Raw genomic sequence first — 23139 nt, forward strand, 5'->3', positions numbered from 1 at the left:
AGGATATTTTAGAATTTCACCCCCTAATTAAGTTGTTTTTTAGCTATTCTTCAATTTTTGCTCCTATTTTAATTGTTTTGATATTCTATTTTTATCTCTATTTTAGTGTATTAAATTAAAATTAAATTTTTTACTTTCTAACTCATTTAAGTAATCTAATCCTAAAAGAACATCTTAATATTTAAACTTAATGCTAAATAATATATTTGGTTCTGTTAGTTAAATTCAAATTCACATTCCCATGTTGTTTCTTTTACTTATTAAAGAAAAAAAATTCAAATTCAAATTTTTATTTTTATTTTTTTATTTAATAAAACAACTTCAATTATTTAAAGAGTATTTTTATCAATTAAAATTATATGAAAAGTACATTTTAGTCTTTTAAAATTAAATTTAAATTTAACATTATAAATTTATTAAATGATATCAATCCAAATTAGAATTAGATTTTTAAATAAAAGAAAAAAGCAAAGAAGAAATTTTCTGCAACGAAGAAAAATATGAATAAAAAAAAAGTGAATAATAATTGAAGTGAGATTATGATTAGATAAAAGTTATACAATTTGTTGTTGGATTGGTTGTTCAAACTTGTAAGTCGATCATTAATTTTTTTTAAGGATATTTTTGTCTTTATAAAATTACTTATAAGAGTATTTGATAAATTAAAATTTAAAATTATATTTTTTAATTCATTTAAAAAAATTTAATTCTAAAATAATTTTTATTTTTAAATTTTTAATTTTTTAATGCATTTAAACAACGTCAATACCAAAAAGATATTTTTACCTTTTTATTAATATTAAAATAAATATTTTATAATTTTTAAATTTAAATATAATTTTTGGTTTTTAAAATAATTAAGTAACTCTAATTCTAAAATGGTATATTTTTGTTTTTTTAGAAAATTCTATGAGGTTTAAATTTAACATAAAATTAAAATAATCTAATTCTCTTATTTACTATCTCTTCTTTTTCTCTCTAACTCAGTAAGTCACCTCACTGTACATCCCTTTCCTCTCCTCAATCTTATCTCTCCCACTGCCGCCACACTTCCACCGCGTTAGGGTCAGTCTATTGGCCTAGATCCTTGCAACAAAAATTTAAAGTTGGTGTGGACGGAGATCAAGTAGCATCGGGTAATCAACACGGAACCACAGAGGAGAAGCGGCAGCGTCAGCCGAAGGTTGGGCTGGAAGTGAGTCGAGCTGAGTCGAGCTAGACAAAGCTCAAGCTCGGCTCACGAAAATTGAGCTTGGCTCACGGCTCGACTCATTAACAATCGAGCTTATTTCTTAAGTTCAAGCTCGGGTCACCAAAAACTTACGAGCTGGCTCGAGCTCACGAGCTGGCTCAAATAAGAGAAACATAAATACATAATTTATAATTCTATATCAATAAATTATAATTTATATATTTTAAAAAATATTTAAAAAGATCAATTTTATATATTGTTTATCTATCAATAAATTATAAATTTTTTATTTATGTCCTCCTATATTAAAATTATATGTAAAAAATAAATATAAATATTAAATAATTAAGATTGTTATAATATATATATATATATATATATATATATATATATATATATATATATATATATATATATATATATATCGAGCCAGCTCACGAGCTAATGAGCTAAGCTTATCCATGCTCAAGCTCGGCTCATTTAATTTATGAGCTCAATTCCAGGCTCAAGCTTGGCTCACCAGCTCATGAACTTAGCTTATCGAGCTGTTAACGAGTCGAGCTCGAGCTGGCTCATGAGCTGGCTTGACTCACTTCCAGCCCTAGCCGAAGGCAAGACCCATACGCCTGAGAGTGAACCTCTTGGAACCGAGGTGCAGCAAGCGTCGCCGATCACTGGAAGGCTTGAATCCAGTACAGAGGAAAGACTACATGTGACCAAGGAGGAGCAGAGATGACTGCGGAATCAGAGCGTTGGAGAACAAACAGCGTCAAAGCTTTTTCTGCCGATCCCAATCTTGTTTCAAGGGTGCACGAACTGCATGCGCAGTGACGAAGGAGATGGTATTAAGTGTTGTGTGGAGTGGGGTTTTCGGGTCTCTGTTTGTGTTGGGTTGGGTGACTGGCCTTGATAAGAAAAAAGTTTAACAGTTGAATTTTTATTAAATATTTAAATAACATTAATACTAAAAAAATTTTTGGTCTTTTTAAAATTAATCTTAAACATGACATTTTAATTTTTTTTAGTATTAAATTCAAATTTTTAAATTTAAATATATTTAAACAACATTAATATTAAAAATATATTTTTGTCTTTTTAATTAAACTTTAAATGGATATTTTTAAAAGTTTAAACTAAATCTTCAAAAGGGATAATTTTATCTTTTTTACATTCAAACATAATTTTTTTATTTTTTAAAAATCAAACAACTCTAATCGTAAAAAAATATTTTTATTTTTTTGAAATTAATTAAAACATATTATACTTTTTTTTAAAATTTACTATAAAGAAGTATTTTGTCTTTTTAATATTTTAAAGTTTTTAATTTTTTTTTTGGTTAAGAAGTTTTTAATATTTGTTTCTATTATAATTTTCTAATGATCCAATAGCAATTTAAAAAATAAAAGAAGACTAAAACAGGCCAAGTAAAAACAAAAAATTAACATTAGTCCAAACATCATTTAAACTACAAAATCGCAATTTATTCCTAACTTTTAAAGAGGAGTTTTAATACTCCAAACAACTTTGAAGCATCAAATCATCACGTCCCATAATGAAAGAAGAGATAAATGTAAAGTGAAAAAGATAAATATTAAACTAACTGGGATTTGATCAAAAAATATCAAGAAGACACAAGGAAGGATTTTCTTTTATTACAAGATGGGATTTGATCGAAAAAAAATTTTAGTTTAAAAAATATCAAAAAGATATGTAATGTCTTTTGTTGTGTATTTAGTAAATTGTATCTATTTTTCTAAATACAAAATAAAATATTTGACAGGTTTTTATCCACTACTTCCAAACATAATACAAAAGCATAAAAATATTAGAGACAGTTTCTGTCTCTCTGTCTTTGTATCTTTATCTCTGTATTTTTATCTTAGATACAACATTCAAATATAGCCTTATAGATTGATTTTACTTATAAGCTAAAATTAAATGTTATTAACTCTTTAATATTTAAATTATTTGTGTCAAATTTAATAATAGAATAACATTAAATTAATTTAAAATTTTTTGGAATTAAAATAAAATTTTTAAAATTTTTAGAAACTAAAATAAGATGTTTAATATATTAAAAATTAAATTAAAACTTATCCAAATAGTTAAAATTAAATTAAAACTTATCTAAATAGTAAAAAAATAAAAACAAATTTTCTGTGTCTTTGAGTTTAGTATCAAATTTATCAAAGTTAAAAAGTAAGTATTCAATATTAAAAATATTTTTTTATATTTTCTAAATTTTTTAATAAATTAAGTGTTCATACTCTGACCCAATAATAAAGGCCCAGAACCAAGCGAAAGGCCTAATCCAAAGGGTTGGGCCTCACCCAGTACCAATCTTCATCTTAGGAAGTCGGTACTCGTCACGACTTGCTCTAAAGAAGTCGGGAACGAGGGTTAACTGGCAGATAAGCACTCATTTGAATGAATAACTGCCCCTAGAATTTCTCTACCCACTTCCACAAGCCATATCTTAACTTTCCTAAGATAAAGAGACGGTTAATACCCTAAAAAAGTGGCACTACTCCAATGGTGGTTATTGGTTCACCACTATAAATACACTGACACTTCTTAGGCATCTCTAAGTCCCAATACTCTCTAGACCTGCTCACACCCTTGCTGACTTAAGCATTGGAGTGTCTTTGCAGGTACCACCCCCCATTCTTTCGTACGCACAAGTCGGACGGAGGGCACCGAGTTGCAGATCTACTTGAAATCCTCCTCCTCCATACGTTTGGGCCAACCAACACCGTCTGGCCCACTAATCTCCGGTTACCCATCGTAACATTGGCGCCGTTGCCGGGGACCCAAGAGATCAACCAGTGATGGCGGATAGATCCCCTGAAGAGGGTCATGTGGAGTTAGATTCTGAACAAGAGAATCTGGACACCGGAAACAATGATGCAGACTTGACCCTTCACCAGGAAGCCAATGACCAACACAGGGAAGGTACCTCCGGAATAAAAAATCCAAAGGTGAATTCTTCAGAAGGGCGCGAATCAGAGAAAGAGGGACCCTCCCATGCAACTGAGCTCATGGGATTAGTCCACAGTCGCCTCGAACAGTTAGAACAGGAGCGGGAGCGACAAAAGGAAACTGAAAAGAACCTAAAAGAGGAGATGGAGCGACGAAAAGAGTTAGAAAGAAAACTCTTAAAGTTAGAATCCTCCCTCAAAGGTCGGAACTCCTGAGACGAACGAGAAAAACCACCACTAGGAGGGGAGGATCCTTTCAGCAAGGAGATAATGAGGGCAAAAGTTCCAAGGAACTTCAAAAGCTCCGATATGGACCTCTATGACGGAACCACGGATCCGAAGCATCATTTAAGCAATTTCAAAAGTCGGATGTACCTAGCTGATGCTTCCGATGCTACGCGATGCAAAGCTTTCCCGACCACCCTATCGAAAGCAGCGATGAAGTGGTTTGACAGCCTCCCTCCAAGGTCGGTTACCAGTTTCGAAGACCTCTCAAGGAAGTTCTTGATGAGGTTCTCCATCCAGAAAGATAAAGTGAAACATGCACCAAGCCTCCTGGGAATAAAACAGGAGGTCGGAGAATCCTTACGAGCCTATATGGAAAGGTTCAATAAAGCATGTTTAGAGATTCAAGACCTGCCCACCGAGGCAGTTATAATGAGATTAGTCAATGGACTCAGAGAAGGTCCCTTCTCACAGTCCATATCAAAAAGACACCCCATCTCCTTAAGTGATGTACAAGAAAGAGCTGAAAAGTACATCAACATGGAGGAAAATGCTAAGTTGAGAGACCTGAGTTGGCGACCCGGGCACCTTCCCTCGGCAAAAGAGAGGGAGAGGGAAACCAAGAAAAAGGAAGAACTCGGTCTCGATAGACCAAGAAAATATCACTCTTATACTCCTCTGAAAGTTTCTATAGTGGATGTATACAGAGAGATTTGTAACACTCAAAGGTTACCACCCCCCAGACCCATTAAAAACAAAAGGGGGGGGGGGGGGAACCGCAACGACTACTGTGAATACCATAAAATATATGGTCACTCCACAAACGACTGCTACGACCTTAAAAATGTGATAGAAAAGCTGGCTAGAGAAGGTCGACTTGACAGATATCTCATAGAAAGGTCGGACAGTCACGGCAAGAGAAAACGAGACGATACGGATAGAAGAGACCCACCACCGCAGACTCCGGAGAGACATGTCCATATGATCTTAGGGGGATTCGCGGGAGGGGGACTCACCAAATCTTCTCGCAAAAGGCATCTCAAGAGAGTATACCAGGTCGGAGGAGAGTCATCCGACCTCCCTACTATTTCATTCACAAAAGAAGATGGGCAAGGAATAATCCCTGGACACGATGATCCAGTGGTAATAACTATGATCCTAGCAAATGCCCATCTCCACAGAACCCTAGTAGACCAAGGAAGCTCAGCGGACATCCTTTTTAAGCCCGCTTTTGATAAATTAGGGTTGGATGAGAAAGAGTTGAGAGCTTACCCCGACACCTTATACGGACTAGGCGACACGCCAATAAAGCCACTGGGATTTTTGCCCCTCCACACCACTTTTGGAAAAGGGGAAAAATCAAAAACTCTGAGCATAGACTTCATAGTCATCGATGTAGGGTCAGCATATAATGCTTTAGTCGGCAGAACTACCCTTAATCGACTCGGAGCGGTGGTGTCCACTCCCCACCTTTGTATGAAATTTCCCGACCTCGGCGGGAATAGCAACGGTAAGGGGAGACCAGAAATTGGCAAGGAAATGCTACAATGAAAGCCTAAACCTGAGAGGAAAAGGCAGGGAAGTTCATACAATAGAGCTCGGTGGAGCGAGGGCCAGAGAAGAGCTGCGACCACAACTGGGAGGAAAAACCGAGGAGATACAGGTAGGTGATGAGCGGATAATTTATACGCTTTTTGGCATTATTTTTAGTATGTTTTTAGTAGAATCTAGTTACTTTTAGGGATGTTTTCATTAGTTTTTATGTTAAATTCACATTTTTGGACTTTACTATGAGTTTGTGTGTTTTTCTGTGATTTCAGGTATTTTCTGGCTGAAATTGAGGGACTTGAGCAAAAATCAGATTCAGAGGTTGAAGAAGGACTGCTGATGCTGTTGGATTCTGACCTCTCTGTACTCAAAGTGGATTTTCTGGAGCTACAAAACTCAAAAGGGCGCGCTTCCAATTGCGTTGGAAAGTAGATATCCAGGACTTTCCAGCAATGTATAATAGTCCATACTTTGAATGAGTTTAGATGACGTAAAAGGGCGTTAAACGCCAGTTCTACGCTGCTGTCTGGAGTTAAACGCCAGAAACAAGTCACAAACTAGAGTTGAACGCCAGAAATACGTTACAACCTGGCGTTCAACTCCAGAAAGAGCCTCTGCACGTGTAACATTCAAGCTCAGCCCAAGCACACACCAAGTGGGCCCCGAAAATGGATTTATGCATCAATTACTTACTCTGTAAACCCTAGTAGCTAGTTTATTATAAATAGGACCTTTTACTATTGTATTAGACATCCTGGATTGTATTTTTTGATCCTGTGATCAAGTCTTGGTTGCTCCGGTTCCCCTCTGGGGCCTAGACCAATGAACTCTATTCACTTATGTATTCTTCAACGGTAGAGTTTCTACACTCCATAGATTAAGGTGTGGAGCTCTGCTGTTCCTCAAAGATTAATGCAAAGTACTACTGTTTTCTATTCAATTCATCTTATTTCGCTTATAAGATATTTATTCGCACTTCAACCTGAATGTGATGAACGTGACAATCATCATCATTCCCTATGAACGCGTGCCTGACAACCACTTCCGTTCTACATTAGATTGAATGAGTATCTCTTAGATCTCTTAATCAGAATCTTCGTGGTACAAGCTAGATTGATGGCGGCATTCATGAGAGCCCGGAAAGTCTAAACCTTGTCCGTGGTATTCCGAGTAGGACTCTGGGATTGAATGACTGTGACGAACTCCAAACTCGCGAGTGCTGGGCGTAGTGACAGACACAAAAGGATAGTAAATTCTATTCCAGTATGATCGAGAACCTCCAAGATGATTAGCCATGCAGTGACAACGCATCGGACCATTTTCACAGAGAGGAATAGGATGCAACCAACGACAAGGGTGATGCCTCCAGACGATTAGCCGTGCTGTGACAGAGCATTTGGACCATTTTCCCGAGAGGATTGAAAGTAGCCATTGGCACCGGTGACATCCTTACATAAAGCCAGCCATAGAAAGGAGTAAGACTGACTGGATGAAGACAGCAGGAAAGCGGAGATTCAGAGGAACGAATGCATCTCCATACGCTTATCTGAAATTCTCACCAATGATTTACATAAGTAGTTCTATCCTTCTTTTATTACTAAATTTCGAAAACTACATAACTATTTTATATCTGCCTGACTGAGATTTACAAGGTGACCATAGCTTGCTTCATACCAACAATCTCTGTGGGATTCGACCCTTACTCACGTAAGGTATTACTTGGACGACCCAGTGCACTTGCTGGTTAGTTATGCGAAGTTGTGAAGATATTCACAACCTGAGTAACAATTTCGCATACCAAGTTTTTGGCGCCGTTGCCGGAGATTGTTCGAGTTTGGACAACTGACGGTTCATCTTGTTGCTCAGATTAGGTAGTTTTCTTTTTGTTTTATTTTCAAAAATTTTTCAAAAATCTTTCAAAATTTTCTCCTTTGTTTTCGAAAAAATTTAAAAAAAAAAACTTTCAAAAATATATTTTTCTTCAGAATTTTTAAGAGTGAATTCTAGTGTTTCATGAAACATGTTGAATCCTATCTGGCTGTAAAGCCATACCCAAACTGCTTTGGGATTGGTCTTCAACTAATCACCTCAATGGAGCCATGTCCAATTCTTCTGGATAGGGTATGTCAGGCGTGTCATGTCTAAGTTACATACTAAAGCTTGGCTAGCTATTAAGCCATGCCTAACCCTTTGATTGGAGCTTTAGACTAAAGAGCATAAAATTCCTGGAATTCATATTAAAAATTTTGGAATCCTTATTTTTCTTTTTTCAGAATGATTTTCGAAAAAAATTAAAAGAAAAAAAATCATAAAATCATAAAAATAAAAAATATTTCATGTTTTTTGTTTGGGTCTTGAGTCAATTTTTTTTAGTTTGGTGTCAATTGCATATTCATCTTGCATTTTTTTGAAAATTCATGCATTCATAGTGTTCTTCATGATCTTCAAGTTGTTCTTAGTCAGTCTTCTTGTTTGATCTTGATGTTTTCTTGTTTTGTGTCTTTTCTTGTTTTACATGTGCATTTTTCGTTTATTAGAGTCTAAACATGAAAGATTTCTAAGTTTGGTGTCTTGCATGTTTTCTTTGCATATAAAATTTTTCAAAAAATATGTTCTTGATGTTCATCATGATATTCACAGTGTTCTTGGTGTTCATCTTGACATTCATAGCATTCTTGCATACATTCATAGTTTTGATCTAAAATTTTCATGCATTGCATCATTTTTCTTGTTTTTCTCTCTCATCATAAAAATTAAAAAATAAAAAAAATCTTTCCCTTTTTCTCTCTCATAAATTCGAAAATTTGATTTGACTTTTTCAAAAATTTTTAAAATTCTAGTTGTTTTCTATGAGTCAAATCAAATTTCAAATTTAAAAATCTTATCTTTTTCAAAATCTTTTTCAAAAAAATCAAATCTTTTTCATTTTTCTTAGTTATTTTTGAAAATTTTAAAAATATTTTTCAAAAATATTTTTCTTATCTTTATATCAAATTTTCGAAAATAACAATAACAATTAATGTTTTGATTCAAAAATTTCAAGTTTGTTACTTGCTTGTTAAGAAAGATTCAAACTTTGAGTTCTAGAATCATATCTTGTGATTTCTTGTGAATCAAGTCATTAATTGTGATTTTAAAAATCAAATCTTTTTCAAAACTAATTTCAATCATATCTTTTCAAAAATATTTTCTTATCTTATCTTTTTCAAAAAATTTGATTTCAAAATATCTTTTCTAACTTCCTAACTTCTTATCTTTTCAAAATTTGTTTCAACTAACTAACTAACTTTTTGTTTGTTTCTTATCTTTTTCAAAACTACCTAACTAACTCTCTCTCTCTAATTTTCGAAAATATCTTCCCTCTTTTTCAAAAATTCTTTTTGATTAACTAATTGTTTTAATTTTTTATTTTAATTTTCAAAAATTACTAACCTTTTTCAAAAACTATTTTCGAAAATCACTAACTCTTTTTCAAAAATTATTTTCGAAATTTTTCCTCCCTCATCTCCTTCTAATTATTTATTCATCTACTAACACTTCTCTTCATCTCACATCACTGCTCCTATCCTTACCTTTGTGTTTGGATTCTTCATTCTTCTTCACCCCTATTCCTTTTCTTCTTCTACTAACAATAAGGAACCTCTTTACTGTGACATAGAGGATTCCTCTTCTTTTCTTGTTCTCTTCTCTTTCTTATGAGCAGGAACAAGGAAAAAGGCATTCTTGTTGAAGCTGATCCAGAACCTGAAAGGACTCTGAATAGGAAACTAAGAGAAGCTAAATTACAACAATCCAGAGACAACCTTATTGAAAATTTCGAACAAGTAAAGGAGATGGTAGCCGAACCCAACAACAATAATGCAAGGAGAATGCTTGGTGACTTTACTACACCTAATTCCAATTTACATGGAAGAAGCATCTCCATTCCTGCCATTGGAGCAAACAACTTTGAGCTGAAACCTCAGCTAGTTTCTCTGATGCAGTAGAACTGCAAGTTTCATGGACTTCCATCTGAAGATCCTTTTCAGTTCTTAACTGAATTCTTGCAGATCTGTGATACTGTTAAGACTAATAGAGTAGATCCTGAAGTCTACAAGCTCATGCTTTTCCCTTTTGCTGTAAGAGACAGAGCTAGAGTGTGGTTGGACTCTCAACCCAAAGACAGCCTGAACTCTTGGGATAAGCTGGTCATGGCTTTCTTAGCCAAATTCTTTCCTCCTCAAAAGCTGAGCAAGCTTAGAGTGGATGTTTAGACCTTCAGACAGAAAGAAGGTGAATCCCTCTATGAAGCTTGGGAAAGATACAAGCAGCTGACCAAAAAGTGTCCTTCTGACATTCTTTCAGAATGGACCATCCTGGACATATTCTATGATGGTTTATCTGAGCTATCAAAGATGTCATTGGATACTTTTGCAGGTGGATCCATTCACCTAAAGAAAATGCCTGCAGAAGCTCAAGAACTCATTGACATGGTTGCTAATAACCAGTTCATGTACACTTCTGAGAGGAATCCTGTGAGTAATGGGACGCCTATGAAGAAGGGAGTTCTTGAAATTGATACTCTGAATGCCATATTGGCTCAGAATAAAATATTGACTCAGCAAGTCAATATGATTTCTCAGAGTCTGAATGGAATGCAAGCTGCATCCAACAGTACTCAAGAGGCATCTTCTGAAGAAGAAGCTTATGATCCTGAGAACCCTGCAATAGCAGAGGTAATTTACTTAGGTGAACCTTATGGAAACACCTATAATCCATCATAGAGAAATCACCCAAATCTCTCATGGAAGGATCAAAGGCCTCAACAAGGCTTTAATAATGGTGGAAGAAACAGGTTTAGCAATAGCAAGCCTTTTCCATCATCCACTCAGCAACAGACAGAGAATTCTGAGCAGAATCCATCTAGCTTAGCAAATCTAGTCTCTGATCTATCTAAGGCCACTGTGAGTTTCATGAATGAAACAAGGTCTTCCATTAGAAATTTGGAAGCACAAGTGGGTCAGCTGAGTAAAAGGATCACTGAAATCCCTCCTAGTACTCTCCCAAGCAATACAGAAGAGAATCCAAAAGGAGAGTGCAAGGCCATTGAATTAATTACCATGGCCGAACCCACAAGAGAGGAGAAGGACGTGAATCCCAAGGAGGAAGACCTCCTGGGACGTCCAGTGATCAATAAGGAGCTTCCCTCTGAGGAACCTAAGGAATTTGAGACTCATCTAGAGACCATAGAAATTCCATTGAACCTTCTTATGCCATTCATGAGCTCTGATGAGTATTCCTCTTCTGAAGAGAATGGGGATGTTACTGAAGAGCAAGCTGCCAAGTTCCTTGGTACAATCATGAAGCTGAATGCCAATTTATTTGGCATTGAAACTTGGGAAGATGAACCTCCCTTGTTCACCAATGAACTAAGTGATCTGGATCAACTGACATTACCTCAGAAGAAACAGGATCCTGGAAAGTTCTTAATACCTTGTACCATAGGCACCATGATCTTTAAGGCTCTGTGTGACCTTGGTTCAGGGATAAACCTAATGCCCCTCTCTATAATAGAGAAACTGGGAATCTATGGGGTGTAAGCTGCTAAAATCTCATTAGAAATGGCAGACAATTCAAGAAAACAGGCTTATGGACAAGTAGAGGACGTGTTAGTAAAGGTTGAAGGCCTTTACATCCCTGCTGATTTCATAGTCCTGGATACTGGAAAGGAAGATGATGAATCCATCATCCTAGGAAGACCTTTCCTAGCCACAGCAAGAGCTGTGATTGATGTGGACAGAGGAGAATTGATCCTTCAATTAAATAAGGATAACCTTGTGTTTACAACTCAAGGATCTCTCTCTGCATCCATGGAGAGGAAGCAGAAAAAGCTTCTCTTAAAGCAGAGTCAACCAAAGCCCCCACAGTTAAACTCTAAGTTTGGTGTTGGGAGGCCACAACCAAACTCTAAGTTTGGTGTCAAAACCCCATATCCAAACTCTAAGTTTGGTGTTGGGAGGTCTCAACAAAGCTCTGCACATCTGTGAGGCTCCATGAGAGCCCACTATCAAGCTATTGACATTAAAGAAGTGCTTGTTGGGAGGCAACCCAATTTTTATTTATCTAACTATATTTTTCTTAGTTATATGTCTTTATAGGTTCATGATCATATGGAGTCACAAAATAAATATAAAAATTGAAAATGGAATCAAAAACAGCAGAAGAAAATTCACACCCTAGAGGAAAACCTTACTGGCGTTTAAACGCCAGTAAGAAGCATATTTTGGGCGTTCAACGCCAAAACAGAGCATGGTTCTGGCGCTGAACGCCAGAAATGGGCAGCATCTGGGCGTTTGAACGCCAGAAATGTACCCTGGAGGAGAGCTGGCGCTGAACGCCCAGAACAAGCACCAACCTGGCGCTTAACGCCCAGAGTTGTGTGCAAGGGCATTTTACATGCCTAATTTGGTGCAAGGTTGTAAATCCTTGAACACCTCAGGATCTGTGGACCCCACAGGATCCCCACCTACCTCCACTCACTTCTTCTCACCCCTCTTTCACAAAATCCCATAAACACTCTTCCCCAAAACCCTTCACCAATCACCTCAATCTCTCTTCCCCATCACCTCTTCACCACTCACATCCATCCACTCTTCCCCATAAACCTACCTCATAAACTCCACCTACCTTCAAAATTCAAAATCAATTTCCCACCCAAACCCACCCTAAATGGCCGAACCTTCACCCCCTCTCTTCCCTATATATAGCCCTCCATTCTTCCTCATTTTCACACAACACAACCCTCTCTTCTCTTCTTGGCTGAAACACAACCCCTTCTCCCTCTCCTCCATTTCTTCTTCTTCTTCATCTATTCTTTCTTCTCTTGCTCGAGGGCGAGCAAAATTCTAAGTTTGGTTTGGTAAAAGCATAAGCTTTTTGTTTTTCCATTACCATTGATGGCACCTAAGACCGGAGAATCCTCTAGAAAAGGAAAAGGGAAGACAAAAGCTTCCACCTCCGAGTCATGGGAGATGGAAAGGTTCATCTCCAAAGCCCATCAAGACCACTTCCATGATGTTGTGGCCAAGAAGAAGGTGATCCCCGAGGTCCCTTTCAAGCTCAAGAGAAATGAGTATCCGGAGATCCGACATGAAATCCAAAGAAGAGGTTGGGAAGTTCTAACAAACCCCATCCAACAAGTCGGCATCCTAATGGTTCAAGAGTTCTATGCCAATGCATGGATCACTAGGAACTATGATCAAAGTAAGAACCCGAATCCAAAGAATTATGTTACAATGGTTCGGGGAAAATACTTGGATTTTAGTCCGGAAAATGTGAGGTTGGCGTTTAACTTGCCTATGATACAAGAAGATACACGCCCCTACACTAGAAGGGTCAACTTTAATCAAAGGTTAGACCAAGTCCTTATGGACATATGTGTGGAAGGAGCTCAATGGAAGATTGACTCCAAAGGCAAGCCAGTTCAACTAAGAAGACTGGACCTCAAGCCTATGGCTAGAGGATGGTTGGAGTTCATCCAACGCTCCATCATCCCCACTAGCAACCGATCTAAAGTTACTGTGGATCGGACCATCATGATTCATAGCATCATGATTGGAGAGGAAGTAGAAGTTCATGAAGTCATCTCCCTTGAACTCTACAAAATAGCCAAAAAGTCATCCCCCATGGCAAGGCTAGCTTTTCCTCATCTTATTTGCCATCTATGTTACTCAGCTGGAGCTTTCATAGAAGGAAACATTCCCATTGAGGAAGAGAAGCCCATTGGTGCACGAAATTGTGATGTCCAGGCGCAAACTATTCCTGGCACGTGAGCAACTTGGTACGTGTAATCGTGGTTACACATTCATAATTTGTCACAACTTCGATACAACTAACCAGCAAGTGCACTGGGTCGTCCAAGTAATACCTTACGTGAGTAAGGGTCGAATCCCACGGAGATTGTTGGTATGAAGCAAGCTATGGTCACCTTGCAAATCTCAGTCAGGCGGATATAAAATAATCATGGAGTTTTCGAATAATAAATAATAAAATAGGGATAGAGATACTTATGTAAATCATTGGTAGGAATTTCAGATAAGCGAATGGAGATGCTTTTTGTTCCTCTGAACCTCTGCTTTCCTGCTATCTTCATCCAATCAGTCTCACTCCTTTCCATGGCTGGCTTTATGCAAGGGCATCACCGTTGTCAGTGGCTACATCCCCTCCTTTCAGTGAATAATATGCTCACGCACCCTGTCACGGCACGGCTATTCATCTGTCGGTTCTCGATCATGCTGGAATAGGATTCACCCTCCTTTTGCGTCTATCACTAACGCCCAACAATCGCGAGTTTGAAGCTCGTCACAGTCATTCAATCATTGAATCCTACTTGGAATAACACAGACAAGGTTTAGACTTTTCGGATTCTCTTGAATGCCGCCATCATTCTAGCTTACGCCACGAAGATTCCGGTTAAGAGATCTAAGAGATATTCATTCTAGCTTATTTCATGTAGAACGGAAGTATTTGTCAGGCACGTGTTTATAAGGGAGATGGTGATGAGCGTCACACATAATCATCACCTTCATCACGTTCTTGGGTGCGAATGGATATCTTAGAAGTGAAATAAGATGAATTGAATAGAAAACAGTAGTACTTTGCATTAATCTTTGAGGAACAGCAGAGCTCCACACCTTAATCTATGGAGTGTAGAAACTCTACCGTTGAAAATACATAAGTGAAAGGTCCAGGCATGGCCGAGATGGCCAGCCCCCTAAAACGTGATCACAGGATCAAAATTACAATCCAGGATCCAGGATGTCAAATACAATAGTAAAAGGTCCTATTTATAATAAACTAGTCACTAGGGTTTACATGAGTAAGTAATTGATGCATAAATCCACTTCCGGGGCCCAATTGATGTGTGTTTGGGCTGAGCTTAAGTGTTGCACGTGTAGAGGTCCTTCTTGGAGTTGAACGCCAGTATTTGTGCCAGTTTGGGCGTTCAACTCTGGTTTTGGCTCCTTTTCTGGTGCTGGACGCCAGAATTGGGTATAAAGCTGGCGTTTGACGCCAGTTTACGTCGTCTATTCTTGGCCAAAGTATGGACTATTATATATTACTGGAAAGCCCTGGATGTCTACTTTCCAACGCAATTAGAAGCACGCCATTTCGAATTCTGTAGCTCCAGAAAATCCACTTTGAGTGCAGGGAGGTCAGAATCCAACAGCATCAGCAGTCCTTCTTCAACCTCTGAATCTAATTTTTGCTCAAGTCCCTCAATTTCAGCCAGAAAATACCTGAAATCACAGAAAAACACACAAACTCATAGTAAAGTCCAAAAATGTGAATTTAACATAAAATCTATTAAAAACATCCCTAAAAGTAACTAGATTCTACTAAAAATATACTAAAAACAATGCCAAAAAGCGTATAAATTATCCGCTCATCACAACACCAAACTTAAATTGTTGCTTGTCCCCAAGCAACTGAAATCAAAATAGGATAAAAAGAATAGAATATACTATAAATTCCAAACTATCAATGAAACATAGCTCCAATCAGATGAGCGGGACTTGTAGCTTTTTGCCTCTTGAATAGTTTTGGCATCTCACTCTATCCATTGAGGTTCAGAATGATTGGCATCTATAGGAACTCAGAGTTCAGATAGTGTTATTGATTCTCCTAGTTCAGTATGATGATTCTTGAACACAGCTGTTTTATGAGTCTTGGCCATGGCCCTAAGCACTTTGTTTTCCAGTATTACCACCGGATACATAAATGCCACAGACACATAATTGGGTGAACCTTTTCAGATTGTGACTCAGCTTTGCTAAAGTCCCCAATTAGAGGTGTCCAGGGTTCTTAAGCACACTCTTCTTTTACTTTGGACCTTGACTTTAACCGTTCAGTCTCAAGTTTTCACTTGACACCTACACGCCACAAGCACATGGTTAGGGACAGCTTGGTTTAGCCGCTTAGGCCAGGATTTTATTCCTGTAGACCCTCCTATCCACTGATGCTCAAAGCCTTGGGATCCTTTTTATTTCCCTTGCCTTTTGGTTTTAAGGGTTATTGGCTTTTTGCTCTTGCCTCTTGGTTTTAAGAGCTTTGGCTTTTTCTGCTTGCTTTTTCTTTCTATATATATATATATTTTTTTTTATTCGCCTATTTTTTTTTTCTGCAAGCTTTGTTCTTTGCTGCTTTTTCTTGCTTCAAGAATCATTTTTATGGTTTTTCAGATTATCAAATAACATGTCTCCTAGTCATCATTCTTTCAAGAGCCAACATATTTAACATTCTTAAACAACAACTTCAAAAGACATATGCACTGTTCAAGCATACATTCAGAAAACAAGAAGCATTGCCACCACATCAATATAATTAAGCTAAGTTCAAGGATAAATTCAAAACTCATGTACTTCTTGTTCTTTTGAATTAAAACATTTTTCATTTAAGAGAGGTGATGGATTCATAGGACATTCATATCTTTAAGACATAGTTACTAACTACTAATGATCATGTAATGAAGACACAAACATAGATAAGCACCATAACATAGAAAACGAAAAAAAACAGAAGAAATAAGAGCAAGGAATGAATCCACCTTAGTGATGATGGCGTTTCAATGATGTTTTTGAGCTCTTCTATGTCTCTTCCTTGCCTTTCTTGCTCCTCCTTCATTGCTTTTTAGATCTTCTCTGATTTCATGAAGGATGATGAAGTGCTCTTGATGTTCCACCCTTAGTTGCTTTCAATAATTGTGTGGAAGAAAATGAATCCCCTGAGGTATCTCAGGGATCTCTTGATTTGCAGTCAAATATTCTACCACTGAGCTATAGAACCTTGATGGAAGCTTTTGTCTTCCTTTTCCTCTTTCTAGAGGTTTCTCTGGCCTTAGGTGCCATCAATGGTTATGGAAAAAACAAAAAAGCTATGCTTTTACCACACCAAACTTAGAATGTTGCTTGCCCTCGAGCAAAAGAAGAAAGAATAGAAGAATAAGAAGATATAGAGGAGATGGAGGGATCTGTGTATGGATGTGAGTGGTGAATGGAGAACAGAAGGGATGGTCATGAATGGAGAGAGAGAGGGTGAGGTGGGTGAGGGATTCACAGATCCTGAGATGATCCTGTGGTGTCCACAGATCCAGAGGTGTCAAGGCATTTACATCCCTGCACCAATTTAGGCATGCAAAATGCCCTTGCACATAACTCTGGGCGTTTAGCGCCAGGTTGGTGCCCATTTTGGGCGTTCAACGCCCATTTACTGCCATTTCTGGCGTTGAACGCCAGAACCATGCTTGTTCTGGGCGTTCAGCGCCAGGATGCTGCCCATTCTGGGCGTTCAGCGCCAGAACCATGCTCTGTTCTGGCGTTTGAACGCCAGACAGATGCTCCTCCAGGGTGTGATTTTTCTTCTGCTGTTTTTGATTCCGTTTTTGATTTTTTTGTTTGTTTTGTGACTCCACATGATCATGAACCTATAAAGACATATAACTAAGAAAAATATAGTTAGATAAATAAAAATTGGGTTGCCTCCCAACAAGCGCTTCTTTAGTGTCAGTAGCTTGACAGTGGGCTCTCATGGAGCCTCATAGATGTGCAGAGCTTTGTTGAGACTCTCCAACACCAAACTTAGAGTTTGGATATGGGAGTTCAACACCAAACTTAGAGTTTGGTTGTGGCCTCCCAACACCAAACTTAGAGTTTGACTGTGGGGGCTCTGGTTGACTCTGCTTTGAGAGAAGCTTTTTCTGCTTCCTCTCCATGGTTGCAGAGGGAGATTCTTGAGTTTTAAACACAAGGGAGTCCTCATTCCATTGAAGGACTATTTCACCTCTGTCAACGTCAATCACAGCTCTTGCTGTGGCCAGGAAAGGTCTTCCTAGGATGATGGATTCATCCTCTTCCTTTCCAGTATCCAGGACTATGAAATGAGTAGGGATGTAAAGGCCTTCAACCTTTACTAACACGTCCTCTACTTGTCCATAAGCCTGTTTTCTTGAACTGTCTGCCATCTCTAATGAGATTTTAGCAGCTTGCACCCCATAGATTCCCAGTTTCTCTATTACAGAGAGGGGCATGAGGTTTATTCCTGAACCAAGGTCACACAGAGCCTTAAAGATCATGGTGCCTATGGTGCAGGGTATTATGAACTTTCCAGGATCCTATCTCTTCTGAGGCAATGTCAGTTGATACAGATCACTTAGTTCATTGATGAACAAGGGAGGTTCAACTTCCCAAGTATCAATGCCAAATAATTTAGCATTTAGCTTCATGATTGCACCAAGAGACTTGGCAGTTTGCTCTTCAGTAACATCCTCATTCTCTTCAGAAGAGGAATACTCATCAGAGCTCATGAAGGGCATAAGGAGGTTCAATGGAATCTCTATGGTCTCTAGATGAGCCTCAGAGTCCTTTGATTCCTCAGAGGGAAGCTCCTTATTGATCACTGGACGTCCCAGGAGGTCTTCCTCCTTGGGATTCACGTCCTCTCCTTCCCTTACAAGTTCGGCCATGGTGCTTATGTCAATGGCCTTGCACTCTCCTTTTGGATTCTCTTCTGTATTGCTTGGGAGAGTACTAGGAGGGATTTCAGTGATCCTTTTACTCAGCTGGCCCACTTGTGCTTCCAGATTTCTAATGGAAGACCTTGTTTCATTCATGAAACTTACAGTAGCCTTAGATAGATCAGAGACTAGATTTGCTAAATTAGAAGCATTTTGTTCAGAGTTCTCTGTCTGTTGCCGAGTTGATGATGGAAAAGGCTTGCTATTGCTAAACCTGTTTCTTCCACCATTATTAAAGCCTTGTTGAGGCTTTTGATCCTTCCATGAAAAATTTGGATAATTTCTCCATGATGAGTTGTAGGTGCTTCCATAAGGTTCACCTAAGTAATTCACCTCTGCTATTGCAGGGTTCTCAGGATCATAAGTTGCTTCTTCATGAGAAGCCTCTTGAGTACTGTTGGATGCAGCTTGCATTCCATTCAGACTCTGAGAAATCATATTGACTTGCTGAGTCAATATTTTATTCTGAGCCAATATGGCATTCAGAGTATCAACTTCAAGAACTCCCTTCTTCATAGGCGTCCCATTATTCACAGGATTCCTTTCAGAAGTGTACATGAACTGGTTATTTGCAACCATGTCAATGAGTTCTTGAGCTTCTACAGGCGTTTTCTTTAGGTGAATGGATCCACCTGCAGAAGTGTCCAGTGACATTTTTGATAGCTCAGATAAACCATCATAGAATATATCCAGGATAGTCCATTCTGAAAGCATGTCAGAAGGACACTTTTTGGTCAACTGTTTGTATCTTTCCCAAGCTTCATAGAGGGATTCACCTTCTTTCTGTCTGAAGGTTTGAACATCAGCTCTAAACTTGCTCAGCTTTTGAGGAGGAAAGTACTTGGCTAAGAAAGCCGTGACCAGCTTATCCCAAGAGTTCAGGCTGTCTTTGGGTTGAGAATCCAACCATAATCTAGCTCTGTCTCTTACAGCAAAAGGGAAAAGCATGAGCCTGTAGACTTCAGGATCTACTCCATTAGTCTTAACAGTATCACATATCTGCAAGAATTCAGTTAAGAACTGAAAAGGATCTTCAGATGGAAGTCCATGAAACTTGCAATTCTGCTGCATCAGAGAAACTAATTGAGGTTTCAGCTCAAAGTTGTTAGCTCCAATGGCAGGAATGGAGATGCTTCTTCCATATAAATTGGAATTAGGTGCAGTAAAGTCACCAAGCATCCTCCTTTCATTATTATTATTTTCGGCTGCCATCTCCTCTTCCTGTTCAAAAATTTCTGAAAGGTTATCTCTGGATTGTTGTATTTTAGCTTCTCTTAATTTTCTCTTCAGAGTCCTTTCAGGTTCCGGATATGCTTCAACAAGAATATTCTTGTCCTTGCTCCTGCTCATATGACAAAGAAGAAGGCGCAGAAAAATAATAATAATAATAATAGAGATCCTTTATACCACAGTATAGGGATCCCTGTGTGAGTAGAAGAAGAGGGGGAGACAAAGAATGTAATATAATGGAAGAAACACAACTGTGAGGATGGCAGAGATGTGAGATGAGATGTTAGGATATGAATGAATAAATAGAATAAGATAGGGGAGGAATAATTTTCAAAAATTATTTTGAAAAAGAGTTAGTGATTTTCGAAAATGGTTTTTGAAAATTGTCAGTATTTTTTTTCGAAAAATTTTTTAAAATTAAAAATAAAAATAAGAATAATTAGTTAATTAAAAAGAAATTTTTGAAAAAGAGGGAAGATATTTTCGAAAATTAGAGAGAGAGAGTTAGTTAGGTAGTTTTGAAAAAGTTAAGAAACAAACAAAAAGTTAGTTAGTTAGTTGAAACAAATTTTGAAAAGATAAGAAGTTAGGAAGTTAGAAAAGATATTTTGAAAAGATATTTTTGGAAAAGATAAGATAAGAAGATATTTTTGAAAAGATATGATTGAAATTAGTTTTGAAAAAGATTTGATTTTTAAAATCACAATTAATGACTTGATTCACAGGAAATCACAAGATATGATTCTAGAACTTAAAGTTTGAATCTTTCTTAACAAGTAATTAACAAACTTGAAATTTTCGAATCAAAACATTAATTGCTATTGTTATTTTCGAAAATTTGGTATAAAAATAAGAAAAAGATTTTTGAAAAATATTTTTGGAATTTTCGAAAATAACTAAGAATTTTGAAAAAGATTTGATTTTTGAAAAAGATTTTGAAAAAGATAAGATTTTCAAATTGAAAATTTGATTTGACTCATGAGAAACAATTTGATTTTAAAAATTTTTGAAAAAGTCAACTCAAATTTTCGAATTTGATAAGAGAAAAGAGGAAGATATTTTTTTGATTTTTTTTTTGAATTTTTATGAAAAACATGAAAATTATGCAATGCATGAAATTTTTAGATCAAAACAATGAATGCATGCAAGAATGCTATGAATGTCAAGATGAATACCAAGAACACTATGAATGTCAAGATGAACATCATAGACACAATTTTGAAAAATTTTTAATGCAAAGAAAACATGCAAGACACCAAACTTAGAATTCTTTAATGCTTACGCACTAAGAATTCAAGAATGCATATGATAAACATGAAAAGACACAAAACAAAAAATCATCAAGATCAAACAAGAAGACTTACCAAGAACAACTTGAAGATCATGAAGAACACTATGAATGCATGAAATTTTCGAAAAATGCAAGATGCATATGCAAGTGACACCAAACTTATGATATGACTCAAGACTCAAACAAGAAACACAAAAATATTTTTGATTTTTATGATTTTCTAATTTTTTTGGATTTTTATTTTATATTTTTCGAAAAATTATTTTGAAAAAGAAAATAAGGATTCCAAAATTTTTAATATGAATTCCAGGAATCTTATGCTCTAAAGCTCCAATCAAAGGGTCAGGCATGGCTTAATAGCCAGCCAAGATTTTGTATGTAACTCAGACATGACACGCCTGACATACTCATTCCCAAAGGAATTAGACATGGCTTTACAGCCAGCCAGGCTTCAACATGCTCCATGAAACACTAGAATTCATTCTTAAAAATTCTGAAAGGAAAATATATTTTTGAAAACATTTTTATTTTTGAACCCTCTCTTTTTTTTTTTTTTCGAAAACAGATGAAAAAAATTTTTTTTTGAAATATTTTTGAAAAATTTTTGAAAAGAAAACGAAAAGAAAGTTACCCAATCTGAGCAACAAGATGAACCGTCAGTTGTCCAAACTCGAACAATCCTCGGCAACGGCGCCAAAAACTTGGTGCACGAAATTGTGATGTCCAGGCTCAAACTATTCATGGCACGTGAGCAACTTGGTACGTGTAATCGTGGTTACACATTCATAATTTGTCACAACTTCGATACAACTAACCAGCAAGTGCACTGGGTCGTCCAAGTAATACCTTACGTGAGTAAGGGTCGAATCCCACGGAGATTGTTGGTATGAAGCAAGCTATGGTCACCTTGCAAATCTCAGTCAGGCGGATATAAAATAATCATGGAGTTTTCGAATAATAAATAATAAAATAGGGATAGAGATACTTATGTAAATCATTGGTAGGAATTTCAGATAAGCGAATGGAGATGCTTTTTGTTCCTCTGAACCTCTGCTTTCCTGCTATCTTCATCCAATCAGTCTCACTCCTTTCCATGGCTGGCTTTATGCAAGGGCATCACCGTTGTCAGTGGCTACATCCCCTTCTCTCAGTGAATAATATGCTCACGCACCCTGTCACGGCACGGCTATTCATCTGTCGGTTCTCGATCATGCTGGAATAGGATTCACCCTCCTTTTGCGTCTGTCACTAACGCCCAACAATCGCGAGTTTGAAGCTCGTCACAGTCATTCAATCATTGAATCCTACTCGGAATACCACAGACAAGGTTTAGACTTTCCGGATTCTCTTGAATGCCGCCATCATTCTAGCTTACGCCACGAAGATTCCGGTTAAGAGATCTAAGAGATATTCATTCTAGCTTATTTCATGTAGAACGGAAGTGTTTGTCAGGCACGTGTTCATAAGGGAGATGGTGATGAGCGTCACACATAATCATCACCTTCATCACGTTCTTGGGTGCGAATGGATATCTTAGAAGTGAAATAAGATGAAATGAATAGAAAACAGTAGTACTTTGCATTAATCTTTGAGGAACAGCAGAGCTCCACACCTTAATCTATGGAGTGTAGAAACTCTACCGTTGAAAATACATAAGTGAAAGGTTCAGGCATGGCCGAGATGGCCAGCCCCCTAAAACGTGATCACAGGATCAAAATTACAATCCAGGATCCAGGATGTCAAATACAATAATAAAAGGTCCTATTTATAATAAACTAGTCACTAAGGTTTACATGAGTAAGTAATTGATGCATAAATCCACTTCCGGGGCCCAATTGGTGTGTGTTTGGACTGAGCTTAAGTGTTGCACGTGTAGAGGTCCTTCTTGGAGTTGAATGCCAGTATTTGTGCCAGTTTGGGCGTTCAACTCTGGTTTTGGCTCCTTTTCTGGCGCTGGACGCCAGAATTGGGTATAAAGCTGGCGTTCGACGCCAGTTTACGTCATCTATTCTTGGCCAAAGTATGGACTATTATATATTACTGGAAAGCCCTGGATGTCTATTTTCCAACGCAATTGGAAGCACGCCATTTCGAATTCTGTAGCTCCAGAAAATCCACTTTGAGT

At 37.3% G+C, this 23139-nt stretch overlaps 2 non-coding genes across 2 annotated transcripts; one reads left to right on the forward strand and one right to left on the reverse strand.

The window, feature by feature from the left end:
- Positions 1-10175: 10175 nt before the first annotated feature.
- Positions 10176-10279, reverse strand: LOC112787751 (small nucleolar RNA R71). The gene has a single exon (XR_003195145.1). It is a non-coding gene; the product is annotated as a small nucleolar RNA R71 (small nucleolar RNA).
- Positions 10280-19205: 8926 nt separating this feature from the next.
- Positions 19206-19309, forward strand: LOC112787466 (small nucleolar RNA R71). Its single transcript, XR_003194879.1, has one exon. It is a non-coding gene; the product is annotated as a small nucleolar RNA R71 (small nucleolar RNA).
- The last annotated feature ends 3830 nt before the right edge of the window (positions 19310-23139 follow it).

This window comes from Arachis hypogaea, chromosome 20 (assembly GCF_003086295.3).
Source record: "Arachis hypogaea cultivar Tifrunner chromosome 20, arahy.Tifrunner.gnm2.J5K5, whole genome shotgun sequence".
In the NCBI taxonomy this organism is placed as follows: Eukaryota; Viridiplantae; Streptophyta; class Magnoliopsida; order Fabales; family Fabaceae; genus Arachis; species Arachis hypogaea.